Genomic DNA, 18,421 nt, shown 5'->3' with positions numbered 1-18,421 from the left:
ATAGTACTTGGGCACGTTGCTCCTACTTCGCCCAGACGCCACTACCCCTGGACCAGACCTCTCCGTCCTGAAGCGACAGAGACCACTGTTGGCGTAAAGCTTTCCCGGTTTTGTATCATAAACTCTTATTGTTCATCCGGAGTCCGTCGTGTGTAATGTCTCTGACCCCAGTCTCCCCTCCCACCCGCAGTTCCTGCCCGTCCCCCACTCAATACTAAAATCAATAAAGTACCTCCCTAAAATAAATAAATACCCATACATACCTGCACCTCCATATTTCACATAACTCCCTCCCAATGACCGTGTCGCCCCCCCACGTTGCACCCCCGCCCCGTGGCTCGTAACCTTTCGCTGTTAACCGGCAACCCAGAAACAGAAGAAATGGACCTATTTAAAGTAGGCACAAGTTCTTTCTTGTAAAACCCTCTGCATTAATCATTAATTTCATTTTACAACTATTATTTAATATATATATATATATAGTATTTTAACTATAATGCCTGGGTGCAATTAGCCCATGCTTTATAATAAAATAAAAAATCAACTGAATTATTACACCACGTCAGTCCCTTTTAAAAACAATCATCCGAATAATAGGCTAATAATAATAATAATAATAAAGAAGCCCTAATTATGGATAGTAAAAGCTTCTCTTCCAAAAGAATACAGATAAACATTTGGGGGAAAAAAAAATTAACACTATATTCACAGTTTGTGAAAGTGACAATAATAAATATAGTTGGAAAATGTAAATAAATAAAGAAATATAAATAGATAATATTGACCCTTTTTAGACTGATGATGTATTTATATTGTTCTTAAAATTGTAAGTTTAATTTTTTTTTTTGAATGTACATTTATAAAACTATACACTGTAAAATTGTTTTAACAAATAAAATGTTAGTAAATAAAACAAATATGCCTATTATTGGAGTGCATTATAAATATAGAAATTAGTGAATGAAAATGGTTTCTACACCCTATTTTTGTCAGTGTACTTGGTGACCTCTTTTGACCAGCATAGTCAATCTGTTGATATTTTTGTCTTTTTTGGATAGTCAAAGAATCATATCTTGGATTTTTTTTATTTTCTTTTGGGGGCAAATGTGAACACAAAACATATATTTTTTGAAGTTTCACCCAATGTTAACAACTTCTGCTTCTGAGAAACCTGGAAATGTGAATGGATTCACATTTCATTATAGATCATTGTTTGTGCACATGTTTGAGTAATAACAAGTGAGATTTCAATTATATTTCGACCGCTAAACTAGGAAATATTCCTTTCAAAAATCTGGTCACTTTACTCCAGGCTTGATGGGTTGAGGATGCAGCTATTTCCAAAACGGAGCGGCTCGAGTCCTTGAGGCATGATGCATGCTGAGTAAATCATTTATGCATACAGACTCATGGACGTACGTACAGTACAGCAATGCTGACGAACAGCATAACCTGTATGGGAACTATAGGCTCAGCTAAACTATATGTGTTTTCCATTTGCTCCAGTGAGAGACATTTGGCTGATATGGGAAACGGGAATTCCCACTCTTCTAGAAAGTAATGAGGGAATGATGCTGACTTATAAAAAGAGCAGATTTGAGTTGTTTCCCCTCCAGTGAGCTCACAGTCATATGTGAGTCCTCTCCTCTCAGGCTGCCATGCCTCCTCAGGCTTATATAATCCAGATCTGGCCTCATTTTCAGCATTGACCCACACACATAACTCATCCGTCATCAACCACAACAACACCAACAATCCAACAAGAGTTGCTTCCAGCCTGGCAAATGGAAAAAGGTGGGTGGCTTTCTCAAACCCCTTTTAAAATTAGCAGTGGACACCAAGGGAATATTGTTAAGTAAGCGAGTCATCATAGAACTAGCTGTCACACTGGGGAGTTGTCACAAGGGTTTTTTCTCAGTAACTGTGAGGCCTAGAATCCAATTGAACATACACTGTAGTAATAATAATAATAATAATGTAGGATTTACTAGAAACAATTTTTACTTAGAAATTGCTTCGAGGAACACAAATTAGAAAATATTGAAGAATTTTATTTTTCATTAACTGAAATAAAGCTTTAATAAAATAAAATATATTACATGAAAAAAATACATTTACAAAAAAAAAAAAAAAAAACTTTGTTCAACTACTAAAATTACCAAAACAAAATAAAAGTAAAGCTAAATATTTTAAAGTGAAAGTGACGTGTTGCCAAGACAAAAAAAAAAAAAAAAAAAAACAATAAAAATGACAACAGCAAGAATGATTAAAACCTAAACTAAGTTAAAATAAAAACTGAAAGTATAAAAATAAAAGCTAATTAGAAATATTAATACATTCTATACACTGAAAATACACAGGAATTTTAAGAAAATCACTAAGTATACAGTAATTACAAAAAAATGGCAAGAAACTCATTTAATTTAATGTGAAGTTGAATGAATTCAAAAAAATTGCAATAATCTTTTTTTATTTAATTTTTATTTTTGTTATGATTAAAACCTAAAAAACGTGTATAAAATTTGTACAATGGTTTTTAATCTGTCATAAATTAAAATCACATGAATTCTGTCGTCCAAATTAAAAATTTCAATATCATATTTGTGTATATATTGTATATTTAGTAATGATATGATATAATACCCTTCATCTTCATCTTACCTTGTTGAAGTTTAAAAGACAATTCATATTCAGTAACATTAATGTCACGCTGCACTACTTTGAGGAGACGCAAGAGCGCGGAGCGAGGAGACAGGAGCATTTACGACGAACAGTCTTTAATGATCAATAGGACAAGGAACACACACGTAGCACCGGGGATTGACTTTCAGACAGGACGCTGGACTCAGGAAAACCCAAGGCTTAAATAATGGGACTAATCAAGGAATTAAACAGGACACAGCTGAAACCAGTGGAAATAAATGGGAACATAACCAGACATAGGAGAAACTAGGTCACGGGGGCATGTGGGGAGGAAAACACAAGACAATCAGAGAATCAGGAAACACCAAGACAATCCAATCCCCCCTCCCCAGAAGGCCACACAACATCCAAGGGGGCTTCCATCCAATGGTCCCCTCAGGACAGGCTTAGGAGAGAAGGCAGACAGGACAGCAGGCCTCCAGAGTGGTACCCAAGTTCCAGGACCCATGGCAGATCAGGGCAGACCAGGAAGCCATGGCAGGCAGAGCAGGCAGACCCAGCCAGGCGGAGCCATGGCAGATCAGGGGGGCAGGCCAGACCAGGAAGCCATGGCGGAGCAGGCAGACCAGGAAGCCATGGCGGAGCAGGCAGACCAGGGAAGCCATGGCGGAGCAGGCAGAACTAGGAAGGCCATGGCCGGAGCAGGCAGACCAGGAAGCCATGGCGGAGCAGGCAGACTAGGAAGCCATGGCGGAGCAGGCAGACTAGGAGGCTATGGCAGAGAAGGCAGACAGGCAGGAAGCCATGGCGGTGAGCAGGCAGAAGCAGGAAGCCATGGCGGAGCAGGCAGACCAGGAAGCCATGGCGGAGCAGGCAGACCATGAACCATGGCGAGCAGCCAGCTCAAGGAGCCAGGCGGTGGGAGCAGGCAGACCAGGAAGCCATGGAAGCGTTCAGGCGGAGCAGGCAGACCAGGAAGCCATGGCGGAGCAGACCAGGAAGCCATGGCGAGGAGGCAGGCAGAGAGCAGGCAGACCAGGAAGCCATGGCGGAGCAGGCAGAGGAAGCCATGGGGCAGGCAGACCAGGGAAGCCATGGCCGGAGCAGATGAACGGTGGCAGAGGGGCAGGCAGAGGCAGACCAGGAAGCCATGGCGGGCAGGAGAGCAGGAAGATGGCGGAGCAGGCAGAACAGGAAGCCATGGCGGAGCAGGGCAGACCAGGGGAAGCCATGGCGGAGCAGGCAGGAAGCCATGGGGAGGCAGACAGATGAAGCCATGGCCGGAGCAGGCAGCCAGAAGCCATGGCGGAGTAGGCAGACCAGGAAGCCAGACGCGGACAGTTCAAGGGGGCAGACCATGGTGGAGTAGGCAGACCAGGGAAGCCATGGCGGAGCAGGCAGACCAGGAAGCCATGGCCCGGAGCAGGCAGAGCCTTGAGGGGCCATGGCAGAGCAGCAGGCAGACAGGAAGCCATGGCAGAGAACTAGGGGGCCAGGAGGCCATGGCGGAGCAGGCAGACCAGGAAGCCATGGCGGAGCAGGCGAGCAGTGGCATGGTGAGCAGCCCAGGGCCATGGAGCAGGCAGACCAGGAAGCCATGGCGGAGCAGGCAGACACAGGAAGCCATGGCGGAGCAGGCAGACCAGGGGGCCCATGGCGGAGCAGGTGTTCAGGAGGCCATGGGGCAGACAGACCAGGAAGGCATGGCAGGGCAGAAGCCATAGGCCATGGCGGAGCAGGCAGGCAGCAGGGGAGCCATGTCGAACCGGAGCAGGCAGTTCAGACCAGGAGGCCATGGCGCAGGTAGGCAAGAGGGGCGGCAGACCAGGAAGTGATGGCCCGGCAGACAGAGCTTGCCATGGAGCGGCAGACCCATGAAGCCAGGCTATAGCAGACAGTGGGGCCAGGGCCGCAGGTAAGGCAGCCAGGAAGCCCAGGCGGAGCGAAGCAGACATGGGGCGGGCGGAGTAGGCAGACCAAGAAGCCATGGTGAGCAGGCAGCCCAGGAAGCCATGGCGGGAGCAGGCAGGAAGGCCATGGCGGAGCAGGCAGACCATGGCGGCAGGCAGTGCAAGATGGCCAGGAAGCCATGGTGGAGCAGGGAGCAGGGGTGGAAGACTAGGGAGCCATGGCGGAGCAGACAGTTCAAGGGGGCCATGGTGGAGGAGAAGCAGACCAGGAAGCCATGGCGGAGCAGGCAGACCAGGAAGCCATGGCGGAGCAGGCAGACCAGGAAGCCATGGCGGAGCAGGCAGACCAGGAAGCCATGGCGGAGCAGGCAGCCAGGGAAGCCTGGCGGAGCAGGCAGACCAGGCGAAGCCATGGCGTGAGACAGGCAGACCAGGAAGCCATGGCGGAGTAGGCAGACCAGGAAGCCATGGCGGAGCAGGCAGACCAGGGAAGCCATGGCGGAGCAGGCAGACCAGGAAGCCATGGCCGGATCAGGCAGACCAGCAGAAGCCATGGCGAACGGAGCAGTTCAAAGGGGTGGAGTAGGCAGACCAGGGAAGCCATGGCATGAGCAGGCAGACCAGGAAGCCATGGCGGAGCAGACAGACTAGGGGGCCATGGCCCGAACGGTTTAAGCCATGGCAGAGTAGTTGAGGAAGCAGGCGAGCATGAAGACTAGGGAGGAAGCCATGGCAGAGCAGGCAGACCAGGGAAGCCATGGCGAAGAGCAGAGCAGACCAGGAAGCCATGGCGGAGCAGGCAGACCAGGAAGCCATGGCGGAGCAGGCAGACCAGGAAGCCATGGCCGGAGCAGGCAGACCAGGAAGCCATGGCGGAGTGGCAGAAGCAGGCAGCACCAGGGAAGCCATGGCGGAGCAGGCAGACCAGGAAGCCAGGGAAGCTGGCCGGAGCAGAGCAGACCAGGGAAGCCATGGCGGAGCAGGCAGTTCAAGAAGCCATGGCGGAGCAGGCAGACCAGGAAGCCAAGAGCATGGCTGAGGCAGGCAGAGCCAGGAAGCCATGGCAGGCAGGCAGTTTAGGGAAGCCATGGCGGAGCAGGCAGACCAGGAAGCCATGGCGGAGCAGGCAGACCAGGAAGCCATGGTGGAGCAGGCAGACCAGGAAGCCATGGTGGAGCAGGCAGACCATGAAGCCATGGCGAACGAGTTCAAGGGGCCAGGTGGGTAGAGCAGAGCAGGGGAAGCCATGGCGAAGAAGACAGACCAGGAAGCCTATGGCGGAGTAGGGCAGACCAGGGAAGCCATGAGGCGAGAGTAGGCAGACCAGGAAGAAGCCATGGCGGAGCAGGCAGACCAGGAAGCCATGGCGGAGCAGACAGACCCAGGAAGCCATGGTGGAGTATGCAGACTAGGAGCCATGGCAGTTCAGGCGAGACCAGGAAGCCATGGCGGAGTAGGCAGACCAGGCCAGGCAGTCCATGGCGGAGCAGGCAGACCAGGAAGCCATGGCGAGCAGGCAGACCAGGAAGCCATGATGGATCAGGCAGACCAGGAAGCCATGGCAGATCAGGCAGACCAGGAAGCCATGGCGGAGAAGACAGACCAGGAAGCCATGGCGGAGAAGGCAGACCAGGAAGCCATGGCGGAGTAGGCAGACCAGGAAGTCATGGCGGAGCAGGCAGACCAGGAAGTCATGGCGGGAGCAGGCAGACCAGGAAGCCATGGCGGAGCAGGCAGACCAGGAAGCCATGGCGAACAGGCAGACCAGGAAGCCATGATGGATCAGGCAGACCAGGAAGCCATGGCAGATCAGGCAGACCAGGAAGCCATGGCGGAGAAGACAGACCAGGAAGCCATGGCGGAGAAGAGGCGAACCAGGGAAGTCATGGCGGGCAGGCAGACCAGGAAGCCATGGCCGGAGCAGGCAGACCATATGAAGCCATGGCGGAGCAGACAGTTCAAGGGGCCATGGCCGGAGCAGGCAGACCTGGAAGATCATGGCGAACAGACAGTTCAAGGGGCCATGGTGGAGTAAGGCAGACCAGGAAGCCATGGCGGAGCAGGCAGACTCAGGGGCCATGACAGAGCAGACAGTTTAGGAGGCCATAGCAGAGGCAGAAGGAACTCCAGGGTCCCATGGCGGAGTGGCCTCAGGCCCTGGGCCTTCAGGCCATGGCCGGAGCACTCGGACCTGGAAGACTTGGGCCACGGGGCCTCTACAGTAGCAGACCCGGGAACAAAAAAAAAAAAACAGGGCAAATCAGTTTGGGGAGTATATTAAGCTTCTGGCGGGATGGCCTCTGTGGGCCTGAAAATGGCCCTTCCTGGGCCCCCAAAAAAAAAAAAAAAAAAAAAATCGCCCAGAGGGGACTGGGAGCCCTCTTTGGGCTGGATGTGGAAACTGGAGCCCTCCTTGGGCTGGACATGGGAACTGGAGCCCTTTCTGGAGTGGACCAGAGTATGTGAGCCGGAGCGGGCAGATGGTAAGCGAACAAAGGAGTGGAGCTGGCGTGATTTTTGCCTGGAGCTAGGAGTGGATTTTTTGAAAAGTTGGAGAGTTGAGGTTTTCTCACCAAACTCGAGAGGCGGCTCTGCTACCACTCTGTCACCAGCACAAATTATGCCAACTCAGGTATTAAACATAATTAGTTAGGCTTGAAGATATGTGGATCACATACAAAGGTTAAAATGCGATGACGAGTGTGGGAGGTTAAAGCATGTTGTAAGTTGGCCTACAGTTTGTAATGTGCTGTAACATTGCTGTCCACGGATAGACCACAAAGCTCTCGCACATAATGTGCCACAGATGTGGCGTATATATTGAGAAATGAAGAAAAACTTATATAGCACATTCTTTCTGTTTCTAAAGTGACTACCATAACCCAGAATTGGGCTAAATGTGGTGTTCCAATAAACCATGTTAAAACTATTGTTCTAATTAATATAGAATTGGGCTAAATGTGGTGTTCCAATAAACCATGTTAAAACTATTGTTCTAGTATTGTGTATTTATTTTTCATTTAATATAAGATCTGAACAAAACTTTGATTTTTCAAGCATAGTGAAATAATTTAGGAATTAAAAAGGAAGCTTAGCAATTTAACTGCATTGACAATATTAGATGAGAACACAATTTTAACTAAATTGAGTTGTTATTAAACTAAATTTAATCAACAGTGAACTAAAATAGCTACTTTGCTACTTAAATTGAATGTTTAATAATTGATGGAATTTACATGCTGTTATTTTTCTGATTATTATTGTGATGCTGCTATGCTCTCAGTTTCGTCTATAATCTTAGTTTTAAATGATAATTTTATCAGTAGTTTGCTATCTGAATTTATTTTAACTTTTAGAAAGAAAAAAAAAATCTCCAAATATAGTTCAGAAGCAAGTCACAATTTCACAGTGTTATGCTCAATTATGTGCATCACTTTCAGATGAAACATACAATTAAAATAACTGAACTCTTAAAAACATATCCTAACTTTCTTGATTTATTAATCGCAGGAACAATATGGATAAATAAGCATCAACCAAAGGATCAGTAACTGATTTTTTTACATTTTACATTCCTAATCTTGAATTTTGGTCAGAATGGGAACATACAGTCCTGCATTAAAGGCTTCTCAAGTCATTCAGGACAAACTCAGACAGTGCCTGTCAAAGCAAACACATTAATCTCTTTGTTAATAGATGCATCAGATTATTATGCTAACAAAGCTGATGAATCACTTTCTGAACAGCAGTGAACAGCACAAGGCCATGGAATAACATTCTGCTTTACTTTTTTTGTCCACATGAATGATAAAGTGGCCTGAAGCAGCATTAACTCTATACTGGGTAAAGCCAGAGGTGTGGTTTTAATGAGCGAGTCTCAGAGAAAAATGAGAAGAAACTGAGCACAGAATGTTCTGCTAATGAGGAAAACCAGAACAGTTTTGATTGTGAGTTCAGAAGGACCTAATCCTACTTTAGTTTGTTAATTTGTCCATTTATACATCCAGAATTCATTTATAGGAAAAATTATGTAAAGCCAGGGCTTCTATCTAAAAAAATTGTCTGATATAATGAAAGAATGCAAGCAAGAAAGATTTTTTTTTTTTTTTTTTTTGGTTTGAAATAAAATGGAAAAAATTTTTTTTGATTTTTTTTTTTTTTTTTTTTTGTTTTTAAATTAAATAGATACAGGGTGTTGTGTGGTGTGTGTATAATTATATATAACACACATATATAGAAAAACATTAAAACTTTATTTCTAAAGCTGAAATAAAAAAGTAATTTAACTAAGATACAACTATTTCGCAGGAAAAATTCATTTAATTGAAAAAAATATTGTTTTAGTGGAAATTGAAGAGTTTTACAAAATTAAATTTAGATAACGCTTAAATAAAATATAATATTAGTTAAAAAGCAAACTTTAAAAACATACAAACATAAAAAGGAGAAATCTTGCTTCGGAAACTAACTGCGAAAATAAAGTTTAAGTTGAAATACTAAATAAAACTGAAATGAAAATAAATCTAAATTGAAATATTTGGGAAGGTAAAAAAATAATAAAATGACAAAAGCATCTACAAAAATGATTATATTAAAATGAAAACTAAAAATATAACAATAAAGGCTAATTTAAAATATTAACATAACATAGACTGAAAAAAATTGGGGGCTGATATTTGTTTTTGTGGAACACAAAATAAATATTGAAAATTTTAATGAGATTTTTATATTAATTTAGCATTAAATCAATAAACCTTTAATGAAATAAATATTACATGAAAAGCCTAAACAATAAATAAAAATACACTAATAAAAAAATTTGTAATAAATATATTTGGGAGAATATGACGAAAGCAAAAATATTTAAAACCTAACTAAATTTAAAATGAAAAATATAAAAATATAATATCAATAAAAAAAATAAAAAATATCAAAAACAAATAAAAAATTGAGAAATTGCTAGTGAATTTCACAATTAATTACAGGGAAACAGCAACAAACACACTGAATTAGAGCATATTTTTTTAAGAATAAAAACTTGAATAGTATTTTCTTGTAAAACCGTAATCCAATAATCCTTTTATTTACAACTTCCAAAAAACAAAACGAAAAAAAAACTATTTTACAGTGTAATATAAATAATAACACTGAGCAAACCTATGTACCTAAATGTAACTTTTTGCGTGAACCTCCCCTCCTGTGCACTACACAGTACAGTACATACAGTGAATATACATAATTTAACACTGTCACTGAAGAATCGCTGTCTGCCTGACATTTCATGTATAATTCTTCAGATGTAAAAGCTAAAGATCTGCAGGCGTTTCTTCCACTGTTAACAGTCCTTGTTTCAAATCCACACTGACGAAGAACGATCGCACAGGAAGATACCGAAGGGTGCGTATGGATCATAAACACGACTAGCTGAAGGATGATGAAAAATGGATGATATATAAGAAATGTCACATTTCTTATTGAAACATTGAGGCACATCCTTAAGCGAGAGAATCATGCAAGAGGACCAGAGAACATCAATGCCTTGAAAGAAATGTTAAAATGGCCTTCAAGCCAGTGGGCATGTAGGGAGTGAAAAACAGATATTGAAAAGTTTGCATCACATGCCACAAATGAGGATGCAGTTCAGGTACTAAACCTCAAGTTGTTCTGCATATGTTTTCTCTGAAGTTCAAAAGCAAAGAAATACAGTATGCAAACGGAGAAACTAACAGCTAACTTTTCAACCGAAGGTAGTGTGCAAGCAATCGCAGCTGCATTCCCACTGAATTTAAATGCGGCCCCAAAACAGATTTTTTTTTGTCTTTCCACGTGTGACACAGATCTGTTGTTTTTGCACATTTACACTCACATTTGTGCGGTAACGATGTGAAAGAGGATGGCTGGAGACACTACTGTGATGTTACGGATGCCCTTCAAGTGAACAAAATAAATGACTATATCTGGAAACTCAGAAGTTAAAAGCAATTGTATTTCAAAACCACATACAGGCATCTGGTTTGGATCAGGTGTCTGTAAAAAACAATCACATGAATTGCTGTTCAAGAGAAAATTTCAGTCTGATTCTCACAAAAACCCCCCAAAATTGTAATGAAAAGCATTTAATTAATTAGAATAAATGAATAAATTAATTTTTTTTAGAAATTAATTGATTGAAATTGAGAAAATTTTGACTTATTTTACACATTTTTATTATTGCAATTAACTGTTTAAATTTATTTTTTTAATAATTTGATACCTATTTTTTAATATTAACCCATCATGTTGCTGTGCAGGTCTTTTTAACACAGAGATGATTTTTATTTTTTCCAAAATGCTAGTTATATGTTATCACATTGGACTGGGAATTGGGATTTTTTCCTCCACATTATTACACTTGAGGTGTTTCTGGTTAAAAATTACCTGCCAACAGAAATTTGCTTTTTTCTTTTTTTTGTTATGTTCTATTTTTTTTCCAAATATTTGGATGTCTATCTATCTTTTTTATCACCTAAGCACAGGAAGGGCATTTTTTTTTTTTGGACTTGATTGATCGTAGGCCTTATTGATCTGAGCTTATACACCTTTGTTTTTAATAAAGATTATGCACAAATAATGATTTTTGTTTGTTTTGTTTTTTTTTTTTTTACTCCAAAAAAGCATTTAATTTCCAAAACTATATTAAATCAGTTCCAAAAGAAATACAAAAACCTGTGCTAACTGAAAGAAAACAAGTTGATAAAAAAAGAGCAAAACCAAGAAAATATAGCATAACATAAGATTTATAAGCAATTTCTAAAAGGCCAGTTGGTCATTTTGACCGGGAACACCAAATTATGTATAAGATTTTCAGCACAGCAAAATTAAAATGTGTGAACTTGTGTTGAAATTGTGGAACTTGTCATAAAAAAAATGTTGCAAACAAACAATGTCATAATGCAAAAGACAATGTAAAATGAGTTAAAATAAATAGCTTATTTTCTTTCACTTAGAACAGGTTTTGTATTCTTTTTGGATCTGATTGATCGTAGGCCTCATTGATCTGAGCTCATGCACCTCCGTTTTTGAGTGAGTATTGACTTCGGTGTGACAGTCAGGTTAAAATTCATTTGATATTTATTGGCAACTCAACTTGAAAGAATTAATTTTGCCTTTGGCATGAAGATGAAAGTTGTTTAACATGGAGAGACGACTCTAGGACCGCAAACGCTCAATATTTGAAATACTATACAACAGAAAGTGTAGTGAAGCATCGCCACAGGAAAAATAAAACTGCCTCAGGGTTCAACACAGAGAGGCTACGGATTGCATGGCGACATTATTTGTTCATGCTAGAATAACAATGATCATGTGAACATGCACACAAAGATTTAAGGAAATCAGAATCGACTTGCAGTGTGAATGAAGCCTGAGATGCTGCTTCGCTTCTGGACTTTAATTGAGACAGTGCACTTCAATATTTCACAAGGTACTCTGGTGTTTTCTGTGCAGATGCTGTCAAAACAGGGTCTCAAAGCACTCGACAGGGGATTTTTTTATTTTTATCGGAGCGCAGAATTGTACCATTGGAGATCTTAGCTGTGTCTAGCTTAGATTTTTCTTCTGCCACAACTTAGCTGTAGCAGTGAAATGAAATGTTTTACCTAGGTTGTCCATATCGTAAATTTTGAAGCAAACATCCATATGGTGATCTGTCTGTTATTATGAGATTAAATATCGGAACATCTGCTCTGTATATACTGCCATAGTTTGGGATCAGTAATTTTTTTTTTTTCTTAAAATCTCAATAAGAGGGCGGACTCTTTTCTGCTCAATGTCTAAAGGCTGCATTTATTGTGATCAAAAATTTTACAGAAAATACAGAAAACTGTAAAATATTTTTACAATCTCAAATAACTGTTTTCTGTGGAGTATGAGTTAAACTGTAATTTTAGTGATCTTGCATCATGATCTTCAGAAATCATTTCTAATGTTGATGATTTGCAGCTCAAAACAACATTTCTGTTGTTGCAAAATACAGTTGTGGCTCTGCCTCTATTTTGTCTTCTTTTGTTTTGGTGGGAAACCGTGCTACTGGTTTTTCGTGCGCGATTTATTTGAAACATGGAAATCCTGTGTTAATAGTATGTAAATGTCTTCTCTTACCTGTTAATTTGAGTACTCTTGTTTTGAAGATATCATAACAATTTTGTATTGGCTTTAATTTTCAGATTTCCCTATTGCATCTCGAATCACGAACCACGTCTATTTTGCCTATGATATATAAAAAATATAGTTATTCATTTTTATTTTTTATCTTTTAGTTTTAGTTTTAGTTTAGGTTATTTTAGTACATAAACGCACCGAAACTGAAAATTAAAATGAGAAATTAAGCTGTCGATTTGTGTAAAAGTTTTTTTATTTATCATTTTCAAAAAAAAAATAATGATGTATTTGACACACACACACACACACAAACACACACACCCACACCCACAGACACACACACAACACCTAACACACACACACACACACACACACACACACACACACACACACACACACATATATATTATAAACCTGGTCTTTACTGTCACTTTTAATCATTTTAAAAATGTCAATTTTTCCTTATGAATAAAAGTAAAATATAATATTATAGAAATATCTTATTATGATTATTTTAAATGTATTATTATTATTTACTGAACGTTACCACTTTTTATTTTAATTTATTTTTTGATTTATTTCTAAATAAATGCTGTTTTTTTTTTTCCTTTCCTTTTATTCATCAAAAATCCCGAAAATATCCGTATGACCACAGGTTCCAAATAAAAAAAATAAATAATTAACTAAATAAAAAGAATAAAGAATTAAGCGCAGCCACAACCTGTTTAAACATTGATAATATTTCTAAAGGATCATGTGAGAACTGAAGACCTAAAGTACTGATGCTGAAAATTCAAGCTTTGATCACTAGAAATAAATTACAGTTTGTTAACAAGTATATTAAAAAAGAAAACCATTTTATTTTAAATTTTAATAAGTATTTAACACAGTATTAATTTTTTTTTTTTCTGTATTTTTGATCACATAATGCAGTCTTGAAGAGCAGAAGTGTCTTATTAAAAACAAAAAACCATTACCCCCCACAAATTAGCTGTAGCAAAAATGTTATGAATGTTTGTGAACCCATCATTTTTTAACCTATATTGGTCCATTCCCTAGTTGAAGCACACATCCATAATGTTTATCTGTCTGTTATTATAAATTAAAATATAGGAACATCTGCTTCCATAAATTAAGGATATTTTGTCGGTGTTGAAGACAAAATCGAGTGCAAAACTGACATAACTTGAGTTCACGTCTGTAATTCATTTTTGTTCGGTTTGCACGTGTAAACACACAGAAAAGCTATCATGATATATATAGTACTTGATAGGTGATTATATAAAACCACTTTAAACTAACAATGCGAATTTCAGTTAAAATCCTGTACAGGCAATAGAAATGAGAAGAAACACTGACGTGCCCGCAGCGACTGCTGTTCGTTGTTGCATAAAAGCTCTCACGCAGGAGCCCAGACCTCGCCTCGAGCCCTGCATGAACTTTTCATTGGCATTTGCTGAATAACAAACCCTTGTGTTAAAAAAGAGGCCTGGGTTGTGTGTTTCCTTCATGAGTCTCACAACAGAAATCTGAAGGAAAAGTAACAGGGGGAAGGGTAGGCATTAATTGTTTGGCTTTACACCACACTTTCCCTAGTGGTCTTGTCTTCTTCCAGAATGCTCTCATGGTGGCGCTGTTTCTTATCTAGTCGACGTGGGTGGACCAAACACACCGGGTAACATTTTAAAGGGAGTTCTTCAATATTTGCACAGCCACGGTGGACCTCGTAGGCTGTAGGGTATTTATACTGTAAGATTTTTGTGCTTTGACTGCATATGTTTGAATGACAAAAATATACACATGCTCAAAAGATTTGCAAAAGGAACAAAGAAAACTCCTTTTCCCAGCCTTGCTACATTAATATAACTAAAAACAACTTTACTCAGATGTGGTTTTTAACTGCGACACGGAACGTCAATATACCTTGTTACAAAAAATAATTCTTAATATAATTTAACCAGTGTCAAAAAAAGTGAAAGATCTGCAAAAAACATAATGAACAGATTGTCCCTTTCATCACAAGTGAGGAAAAGCCTTAAACTAAATTGGGAACGGTCAGCAAACCATCTTTGATATTCACAGACTATAAATCATTCATGGACCTCAGAATGTATTAAAGATATGATACTGTGATTAAAGAACGGTTGTACTATTATATCTTCCTGATGCACCAGATTTGTATTGCAGAATATCCTGCTGAATCTCAGAACACCCCCCAAAATTAATTTAAACGAAAATGATTTTGCATTAAAAAAAGCGATTCCTGGTATAAGCGCACCATTAAGATTTATCAATATATAAATATCTTATAGATGTATTTCTTTAGTGTAGGCAGTATTGGTAAGCAATGTAACAATACTACTTATTCACTTTTTTTCCAAATTAATGCAGAATTAATTATTTTTTTTTTTTTTTGCAATTTAGGGGGATTGGGGGAAATTTATAAACTTTTTGCAAACTGTATGATGCTATGAGTATATAATACAATAGAAATTTAAATAACATTTTTCCCACAAAATGTTGCGTAATTTCCGCTGCTTGAAATATACCATACACTGTTAAAAAAATGGGCACAGTTGTACTGTATTGATATATAGGATTTTTTATTTCTGTATTAATGACTTTTTTTTATAGGCTTTTTGCCTGTTATTTTGAATTTCGCACTTCATTGCTTTTGGTTTAACGGAGTTAACAGAAATGTCAATAAAATTAATGGATAGGATGTTCTTGGCATTTATCCATATTTTTACACGTGCATGCCCAAATAAAATAAATAAATGCATAAAAAAAGGAAAAAAAAAAATAGTAATAACCATGCCTTCATTTTTCTCTCCTGCAAAATGAAATAAACTACACATTATATAATTAAACAAATATAAAATAATATTTATGTAAAAAAATATAAAATAGTATTATTTTTTCTATTTCTCTATTTTGAGCTGCAATCATATTGTTGTGAGATTCAGCTTCCGCCTAATATTCTCTCAGATAAAAAGTTTTCTCCGGAACTTTAAAAAAAAAAGGTACGAAAAAATGCATGTTTCTCAGAATCTGTGTGAGGTCGTCCTTTTCTCATGAACCTCTAAATAGTCCGGTCCTGGTGCGTGTTTCGAAATGAAGCCTTGGCTTTCAGTTCCCAGTATTCACTTCTGTTGGGCTCTATGTAGACGGTGTTTTGGGCGTCGAGCAGCTAACACCATGGGCTGCTGTACCCTTTTCCGGATTCAAGTATTTGACTGAATTCACATCAAAAGTCTGCCGCGCACTGTTGTTCTGACATGCATGTGTGCCATGACTTAGCATGTGGCCATGCTTACTGCGATTTTACCCCGGTAAGAGGCCCCTGCTGGTCCCTAGCCAAGATATCTCGGTAAAAGTAGAAAGTAGTCGTCCAAGAGAGCGAGAGTGTCTGTATGAGAGCGATCTGTAGTGCCGGCGCTGAACTCGGAGCTTAGCTCGCATTGCTCCCGACGTCTTCATCCGAATTGGATAGCCCAGACCTCTACTTGAGTTCTTCGAGTCTCTATAACTCTCAATTGCACTTCTCCTCACTAGAAGGAAGGCCGTTTTTCGCACTGCTTTCTGCTGCGGATGGGATGTACTCATAGACGTGGCCTGCCGACGTTCTAGACTTCGCTCTATCGGTGTAGATCGCATCGAAGGAGCTCGCATTGGTGGTTACCGAAGCCAAGCGTTCAGACTTTTTTACGCCCGCTTCACTATGACAGCAAACAAACCAGCGGCGACGAACACGGATAATAAAATTTAAAAAGGAGCAGAACAGCGAAGCTATAAGAACAGAAAGTGGGGGGGACCGCGGAGGATCTGTTCTATCATAATCCAAGGCTGTTTCTAATGTGATAGTGCTACCAGGAAAGGATGCCTCCAGAGGGAGGCAACGACGGAAGAAGTTGTGCCTTTGATCTTCTCCGGTCAGAGATGAGACGCAGTGAACCGTACCGCATATCCTCTCCCGAGAGACTCAGCGGAGATTCGCAAATGACCGCTGTTCACCCATGCGGTAACAGTGCTGAGCTGCTCCAACCGGTGTCTTTTTCATCTCCACCGCGAGGCCACGAGCACTCCCAAGGGTTCTCTCGAAGAGATCGATCTGCACCAGTGACGTAGGTCTTCGAGGACGCCGCCGACCGGAAGATGTTAGCGTAAGTGGTTGCTGCGCAGATTCAATCGAGCCAGGCTCAATCCATCAAAGATGCCCCAGTGGTAGAGGGTCTTGAGGAGGTTGTTGTTATGAAGAAACAACGCAGTTGAAGATTAGGTGCCTGCTGGAATGCACCAACCGCGATCTCTCGCGATAACATTATACTCCAAATACAGAAACTGCAAAGCTTTGTAGACCGTAAAACGATCCTCCTCTGTGAGCCCGTTCGATTAAGTTGCCGTTTAAGTAAAGCTTTCTTAAGTGTATAAGCTGGCCGAATGTCATATCCATGAATTGACCGCTCTGGCGTTGGTTGCCTAAGTGGAGCAAATCCCAATCCTGTTGCGCCATTGAAGTCGGAACTGCACACCGAAGAGATGTTAGTTTTCCGGTTAGGTACATCGTTTTTTGGATTGTACGGCTGGGAATCAAGATCTAGGATGCTTTCGATTTTTTCCTCCGCTCTTGGCCAGTTTGAAACGTTCAATAAACCCGGGGTCTGATATTTGGAGCATTGCATGTTGCATTATTTTGGACAGTTCTAGAGGAACCCGGAGATTTTGGTTTGGGTAGGCCAACATTGGGTCCCGGTAAAAATTTCTGCGGCTTTGCTTGAAGACGAGCGTGAATTGGGGTTTGACAACGGAGTTTTCCCAGACAAGCGTCTTTGCTTGTTTGTGGCAACGCAGAGACCGTTGATGACGCAAATCTCGCTTTAAAACACCGCGGACTTGGTGTTGTACGAGGATCTCTGTGCTGTGGCCGGTTCTGCTTGCATTTCCGTATTGCGCGATGGCTTTTGCGTGGACAACAGTTCTTGCTTGAGAATTTCGGCGAGATCGTCTTCCGTTCAAAGCGTAAGGGATTCTCGCAAACCACCTCTCCGACTACAAGCCTTGGTAGATATGCTTTCAAGCCAGGCTTTTAAGCGCAATTAATTCGCAAGAACAATTCCACTGGGTTTCCTTCAATCTTGTTAATCCACAATGTGACTCATCGTGCTCCAGAAGGCCTATATAGGGAAGCACTTTGAGTTGATTGCCTCTCAGGATCGATATGCATTAAAGGAACCAAATACCAAAAGAGATTTTTATGGCAGAGCGGCATAGCAAATTGTCATTGATGATGATCAAACGCTAAAGTGACGTAATCGCGGCTCAGGGCATTTCGGTTGAATGTGGCTAATATAATTTATAATCAATCTGTAGTTACTCCAGTCGTTCAAGGTCCGAGGAAACGTGTCGTCCGTTTAGAATGCCTCGATTTTGTTAATTGCTTCAGAGGCATTCAGTCGCTTTAATCCCTGGAGTCCGTTAAATGCGCACGCCTTTCGAATTTCTGATATACATTTTTGCCCAGGTGTAAAATGGTGCCGTCCTTCATATGGAACTAAATCGTTGAGCGAATGACTTTCTTTAACAGATTTCCTGTGAGCAGAAGATGATATGCGTTGAATGTGTAAAGGCGTTACCCCACTCAGACAGATGGTTTAATCCTCTGTTTTTCACAGCTGCTTTGCTGTAAAAATCCCCGGTCTCTTTCTTCACAGATGCACAGGCCTGTACAT

At 41.0% G+C, this 18,421-nt stretch overlaps 2 pseudogenes; both read right to left on the bottom strand.

Annotated features, from left to right (window-relative positions):
- Nucleotides 1-16,702: 16,702 nt before the first annotated feature.
- On the bottom strand, nucleotides 16,703-17,374 carry LOC122142625 (annotated as a pseudogene).
- A 195-nt stretch (nucleotides 17,375-17,569) lies between these two features.
- On the bottom strand, nucleotides 17,570-18,294 carry LOC122142624 (annotated as a pseudogene).
- Nucleotides 18,295-18,421: the final 127 nt, after the last annotated feature.

Source organism: Cyprinus carpio, unplaced genomic scaffold (assembly GCF_018340385.1).
Source record: "Cyprinus carpio isolate SPL01 unplaced genomic scaffold, ASM1834038v1 S000000029, whole genome shotgun sequence".
NCBI lineage: Eukaryota > Metazoa > Chordata > Actinopteri > Cypriniformes > Cyprinidae > Cyprinus > Cyprinus carpio.
This window is presented reverse-complemented; position numbering and strand designations above follow the sequence as displayed.